The following is a 7,775-nucleotide window of genomic DNA, read 5'->3' on the forward strand; positions in this document are numbered from 1 at the left end:
ATGAAAATGCACGACCTGTCCTGACTTTCTTGCAACATCCATCCACTCGGTAATGGTATAACTTTCAGAAACATTCTTTGCAATTTACCCTGTGATTTTGTATTGTCCGTGTGTGTGAGTGACTGTGGGAGTAGGAATTCTCAACACCTTGTAATGATTTGGATGAAATTCAGGATGTGGACACTAAGCCCAAGTCTAACCAGATTTGTGTTTTTATTTACTTCAACTTCATCAGAACATGAGTTAGGACATGCTCTTTACTGAATCCCAGTATGGATTTCTATAATAGTTCAGAATTGCAGTTGATAACCAGGAGTTTAATATTTACAGGATGAATGAGAATGTCCAGGTATTGTCAGTGACGGATGAGCCCTACCGGTTGAAAAATTCTATCACCCCTATTTTTTGAGCAGATTGCTGAGAGAAACACGATGCCAATAATCGAGGTAAAACTTACAAAGACTATTTTCTCCTTGTTTCTGAGATACAATTAAGTTATAATTTGTCGCAAAGATTGGCTGTAATTCTCTGCTGCAGGGGAACTAAAGTTTATTCCACATTAACCCCACCGACTGGAAGGGAATGACTGTTACGTGGTCAGCTGGAGCTGTCAGACCCCTGAACACACCAGCACACAGCCATAATACACGGGATTGTTAGATGAACCATTGTGTCCCGATGCCAGACACACTGCACTAATCATCAAGACATGAGTTTGAATCCTACCACAGGGCTGGGGAATTAACATTGACTTGATGATATTGTAAGGAATAATAGCTGGCATCGGTATTCTGATCGGGATTGTCAGAAAAATACACAATTTCTTCGTTCGCTGAGAGTGCAAACTCTGATTGACGTAAATCTTCTCCCATTCTGGATCCGTTACTCTCATTGTTGTTAAAGGGAGAAGAGGGGAGCGGTAGTGATAGAGGACTCAGTAGCTAGGGGAACAGACAGGAGAATTTATGGACTTGAAAGGAACACCCGAATGACATGTTGCTTCCGAGGTGCCAGAGTCAGTGACGTCTCGGATTGTATCCGTAGGATTTCAGAGAGGGAAGAAAAACAGCCAGATATCTTGTTACATATTGATTCCAATGACATTGGGAGTAAAAGCAAAGAAGTCCTGAAAATAGAATTTGGAGAGTTTGGGAACTAGAGTGAAAGGACTGTCGATCGGACTGATGGTAAACAAAAAACAAAAACGGCGTGCAGTCAGACTATCAGGATCGGCGACCAGATGCGAGGACAAAAAATCAGCCAGCAGGATGACATTCAGTGCTTCAGGGATGCAGAATCAAAGGGGTAGATTGTGGCCATCATCGAATCGTGGCTGAAGGATGGTTGTAGTTGGGAGCTGAATGTCCAAGATTACACATGCATCTGTGGTATAGGAAATTAGGCAGAGGGGGTGGCGTAGCTCTGCTGGCAAATCAGTAGAAAGATGTGACATAGGATAGGACGATGTTGAATCGTTGCGGGTTGAGTTAAAAAACTGCAAAGTTAAAACTTAACCTGATGACAGTTATATACAGGCCTCCAAACAACATCTGGGATGTGGACCACAGATTACAACCGGAAGTAGACTAGGCCGATCAAAATAACAATGTTATAATTGTTGCGACAAATTTGAATATGCAGGTCAATTGGGAAAATAGCGTTCGTAATGGAACTCTGGAAAGTGAATTTGTTGATGCTACTTGATGGCTTTTTTGAGCCTACTAAGGATCGACTCTACAGGATTATGTATTATGTATTATGTGTTATGTATTGAACAACAGGTGATTTCAGAGCTAAACGTAAAAGAACCCCTAGGAAGCAGTGCTGACAACACGACTGAGTTCAACTTGAAATTTGATAAGGAAAAAGTCTGATGTTGTTGTCCTTCAGTGGAGCAAAGAAAATTGCAGTGGTCTGAGAGAGGAGTTGGTCAAAGTAAACTGGAAGGAGATGCTGGCAGAGATGACAGAGGAGCAGAAATGGTGTCAGTTCCTGGGAAATGAGGAAGGTTAAGGGCAAATATATTCCAAAAATAAATAAATACTCAAATTGCGAAATAGTACAACCGTGGCTGACAAGTGAAGGCAAGGTAGTGTAAAAGCAAAGGGGAGGGCATACAACAATCAAAAATTAGTAGGATGACAGAAGATTGGGAAGATTTTAAATAACTACAGAAAACAACTAAAATAATCATTGGGGAAACATAAATATGAAAGAAAACTAGCAAACAATATCAAAGTGCATAATAACTCACATTAGGAGGAGAAAACTAAAATATGCAATTGAATTGAATTGAATTTGCTTCATTACCTTCATCCTTCCGATACGTCTGGAGTAAAAAATCTTTACGTTACATTTCCGTCTAACCGTGTGATGCGCAATTTATATATATATAAAAAAAATACATCTCGGACAACAGGGTATTTAATATAATCGAAAAATGCAGTTTTGTCAACATGAGTTAATCAGTCTCATAGCCTGGTGGAAGAAGCTGTCCCGAAGTCTGCTGGTCCTGGCTTTTAAGCTGTGGTACCTCCTCCTGGATGGTAGCAGCTGGACCAGTTTGTGTCTGGAGTGTCTTAGGTGTCCCGTGATCCTTCAGGCCATTTTTACACACCTGTCTTTGTATAGCAAGCTAACAATCAATATCAAAATAGATAGTAAAAGTGATTTCAAGTACGTAAAAAAAAATAGAGATGAGAGTGAATATAGGAACGGTAGAAAATGAGCACGAATATATACAAAGTAACAACGTGGGACAAAGAGATGGCAAATGAATTAAATGAGTAACTTGCATCAGTCTTCACTGTGGAAGACACTAGCACTGTTCCAGATGTTGAAGGGTGCGAGGGAACAGAAGTGAGTGCAGTTACTATTACAAGGGAGAAGGTGCTCAAAAAGCTGAAAGATCCAAAGGTAAATAAGTCACCCGGTCCAGATAAACTGCACCCTAGTGTTCTGAAGGAGGTAGGGGTATACATCGTGGAGGTATTAGCAATAATCTTTAAAAAATCATTGGACTCTGGCATGATGCGAGAGTACTGGAAAATTGCAAATGTCATTCAGCTCTTTAAGAGGAGGAAGGCAGAAAGCAAATCATAGACCATTTAGCCTTAACTCTGTGGTTAGGAAGATGATAGAGGATAGTAGTAAGGATCAGATGATGGAGTACTTGATGAGGCAGGACAAAATGGTACAAAGTCAGCATGGTTTCATTCAGGGAAAACTCTGTCTCACAAACCTGTTAGAATTCTTAGAGAAAATTAAAGTAGGATAGTTAAAAGGGTCACCGAATTACAGGAAGGATATTAATAAGTTTGAACGAGTGCAGAGAAGGTGTACAAGGATGTTGCCTGGAGTTGAGAAACTGAGTTACAGAGAAAGGTTGAATAAGCTAGGACTTTATTCTCTGGAGCGTAGAAGAATGAGGGGAGATGTGATAGAAGTATATAAAATTATGATGTGTATAGATAGAGTGAATGCAAGCGGGCTTTTTCACTGAGGCTAGGGGAGAAAAAAAAACAGAGGACATGGGTTAAGGGTGCAGGGGAAACTGTTTAAAGGGAACATTAGGAGGGGATTCTTCACACAGAGTGGTGGGAGTGTGGAAAGAGTTGCCATATCAAATATTAAATCCGGGCTCACTTTTAACATTTTAGAAAAACTTGGATAGGTACATGGATGAGAGGAGTATGGAGGGATATGGTCCAAGTGCGTGTCAGTGGGACTAGGCAGAAAAATGGTTTGGCTCAGCCAAGAAGTGCCAAAAGGCCTGTTTCTATGCTATAATGTTCTATGGTTCTATGGATGCAGTGGACGTTGTATATTTGGACTTTGAGAAGAACTTTGATAGAGTGTTACACATGAGGCTGCTTATGAAGTTAGGAGACCGTGGTATTAAAGAAAAGTTATTGGCCTGGTTCGTACGCACTGATTGGAAGGAAGCAGCACATGAGAGTAAAATCATACTTTTCTGGTAGGCTGACAGTAACTAGCGGTGTTCCGCAATGGTCGGTGTTGGGACCGCTTCATTTTATGCTATATATTAAAGATTTAGCTGATTGAATGGATGGAATTGTTGCCAAGTTTACAGATGATACAGGGATTGGTGGAGTGGAAGGTCCTGTTGAGGGAACAGGTAGGCTGCAGAAAGAATTGGATGATGAGAATGGGCAAGAAATTAGGAAATGATATGCAATGTTGGCAAATTATAGATTTTATTTATTTATTTACTTAAATGATGAGAAGATCTAAATATCTAAGATGGAAATGGACCTGGGAGTGCTTCTTCAAAACACCCTAAAATTTAACCTGCAGGTAGGGTCAGTGCTGAGGAAAGCAAATGCAATGTTAGCATTCATTTCAAAAGGTCTTGTATGCAAGATCAGTGATGAGATGCTGAGGCTTGATAAGGCACTCGTGAGTCCTCAATTTGAGTACTGTGAACAGTTTTGGGAACCTCATCAAATAAAAAATATGCTGGCATTTGAGAACGTTCAGACGAGGTCGAAAAGGAGGACTCCAGGAATGAAAGGGTTATCATACGTGGAACGTTTGATAGCTCTTTGCCTGTACCCACTGGAAATTAAAAACTTGAGGGGGGATCTCATTGAAACCTTTCTCATGTTCAAAGGCCTAGACAGAGTAGATTTGTAAAGGATGCTTTCCATGGTGGGGTTATTTAGGACAAGGAGGCACAGCCTCAGGTTAGAGATGAGTCCATTTAAAACAGAGATACGGAGAAATTTCTTGAGCCAGAGGGTGGTGAATTTGTAGAACGTGTTACCACATGCAACTGTGGAGGCTGTCGTTGTGCATGTTTAAGGCAGAGCTGGACAGATTCCAGAATGAACGCAACATCAAAGTTTACGGGGCGCAGGCCAGCGAGTGGGACGGAGGAAAGGTAACAATAGGATCAGACATTATTTAACGACGGCGTAGACTCGACGGGCCAAATGGCCTAATTCTGCTTCAATTTTTTACGGTCTTATGGTCATCAAACTGCTATATCGAAGCATTGTGAAACTGAGAACAGACACGACAACCAGCATTTTCATCGTTCAAGATTACCATAAGATCATAAGACAATAAGACAAAAGAGCAGAAGCCGGCCAATCGGCCCATCCAGTCTGCTCCGCCATTTTTTCATGAGCTGATCCATTCTCCCAGTTACTCCCACTTCCCCTTCTTCTCAACATAACCTTTGATGTCATGGCTACTCTGATACCTATCAATCTCTGTTTTAAATACACTCAATCACTTGGACCTTCACTGCCGCCCATGGCAACAAATTCCACAGATTCAGCACCCTATCGCACAAAAAAAAATATTTGCATCTCTATTCTGAATGTACGCCCTGTAATCCTTACGTCATGCCCTATCGTACTAGACTCCCCTAAGATGGGAAACAACTTTTCCCCATCCACTCTATTCATGCCTTTCAACATTCAAAATGCTTCTATGAGGTCCCCCCTCATTCTCCTAAACCCCTATGGAGTACAGTCCAAGAGCGGTTAAACGTTCTTCATATGTTAAACCTCTCATTCCCGGAATCATTCTAGTGAATCTTCTCTGAATCCTGTCGAACATCAGCGCATCATTTCTTAAATAAGGAGAACAAAACTGCGCACAGTACTGCAAGTGAGGTCTTATCAGTGCCTTACAGAGCCTCAACATCACATCCCTGCTCCTATACTCTATTACTCTAGAAATGAATGCCAACATTGCATTCGCCTTCCTCTCCACCGACTCAACCAGGAGGTTAACCTTAAGGGTATCAGTTTCTCTGCCATCTCCTTATCTCCCATTACAATTTCTGCAGCATCATTTTCTATCTGACCTATATCTACTCTCACCTGTCTTTTACTCTTTATATACTTGAAAAAGCTTTTAGTATTCTATTTGATATTATTTGCTAGCTTCTTTTCATAGTTCATCTCTTCCCTCTTAATTGCCTTCTTAATTTCCTTTTGTAAGCTTTTAAAAACTTCCCAAACCTCTGTATTCCCATTAATTTTTGCTTCCTTGTATGCCCTCTGCTTTGCTTTTACTTTGGCTTTGACTGCTTTTGTCAGCCACGGTCGCATCGTTTTTCCATTCGAAAATGTCTTCTTCTTTGGAATATATTTGCCTTGCGCCTTCCTCCCTTCTCATATAAACTCCAGCCACTGCTGCTCTGCCGTCCTTCCCGCTAGAGTCCCTTTCCAATCAACCTTGGCCAGTTTCTCTCTCATGCCACTGTAATTTCCTTTACTCCACTGAAATACCGACTCATCGGATTTCGACTTCTTTCTCAAATTTCACAGTAAACTCAATCTTTTTATGATCACTGCCTCCTAAGAGTTCCTTCACCTCAATCTCTCTGATCACCGCTGGCTTATTACACAATATCCAATCCAGTACAGCTGATCCCCTTGTTGGCTCAACAACCTGTTCTAATGAGCCATCTCGTAGACATTCTACAAATTCTCTGTCCTGAGATCCAGTGCCGATCTGATTTTCCCAATTCACTCGCATGACGAAATTCCCCACATTTATCATAACACTGTGTTGCACGGGGCGACTGTGGAGAACCCAAGTGAAGGACACCGGGCCGTCGACTGAGTTGAAGAGCTGACGTAAACTTGAAAGTAGAGCAGGAAACCGGAGGAATATTGACAAGGAAACGGGATTCACAGGGACTCTCTAGAAACTGGAGCGGAACTCAGAACTAACGATTCTAATCGGACAAAAGAACGAAGTATCACACGAGAATTGACCAACAAACTGGCAATCTGTGATAGTCGCCATCGTATTTATTAACCAGACTCTGATGAAAACCAGGTTTATAGTAATTGGGCAAACTAGCAGCAAATGGAGATCTAAGGACTGAAATTGGGGCATTATCAGGGAGAAAGAAGTGTTAAAGGAGAACAGCCAACTGGAACCATGACAGTATCCCTCCCTCAACGGGAGCCTCCAGGCGACCACCCAGGTTTGTCTGGATGGTCCCGAAAGAAATCCCGGATGAGAGTGGGGTCCAGGGTGAAGGGGTGGGGGATCCAGGAACATTTTTCCGGACCAAACCCCTCCCAGTAGATCAGGTACTGGAGACCCCTGCCCCGACGGCGGGCATCCATTAACCGCCGGACGGTGTACGCTGGATGGTCGTCGATGATCCGGGGGAGGGGTGGAGGGGGTTCAGTCGGAGGGTACAAGGGTCTGACAGAAGCCCGTTTTAACTGGGAGACCTGAAATGTAGGATGGATCTGCTTAGACATAGGTAGTTTGAGCCGCAGTGACGTGGGATTGATAGTGTTCTCCATCTCGAAGGGTCCCTGGAAGAGGCGGGCGGGCTTCTTGGGCTCGTTCTTGAGAGGATAGTCTCTGGACAAGAGCCACACCATCTGCCCAGGTCGATACTCAGAAGCAGGTGTACGATGGCAGTCGGAATTTTTTCGTTTACGGTTGGTTGAGCGAAGCAGGGCCGTGCGTGTGTCTTCCCAGATCTTCCGCCACCTGTGTATATGGGTCTGGACTGATGGTACCGCAATTTCTTCTTCCTGGGCGGGAAACAGCGGGGCTTGATACCCAAGAGAGCATTCAAATGGAGATTTTCCGGTAGCGGTGCTGACCAGAGAGTTGTGGGCGTATTCTACCCATGTGAGATGGTTGCTCCAGGCAGACGGGTTGTTAGCTGTTATTCAACGTAACGCCGCCTTCAACTCCTGGTTGACGCGATCCGTCCGCCTGTTCGTCTGTTAGTGAAACCCGGAGGACAGGCTAACTGAGGTACC

Source organism: Hypanus sabinus, chromosome 10 (assembly GCF_030144855.1).
Source record: "Hypanus sabinus isolate sHypSab1 chromosome 10, sHypSab1.hap1, whole genome shotgun sequence".
NCBI classification, from domain to species: Eukaryota; Metazoa; Chordata; class Chondrichthyes; order Myliobatiformes; family Dasyatidae; genus Hypanus; species Hypanus sabinus.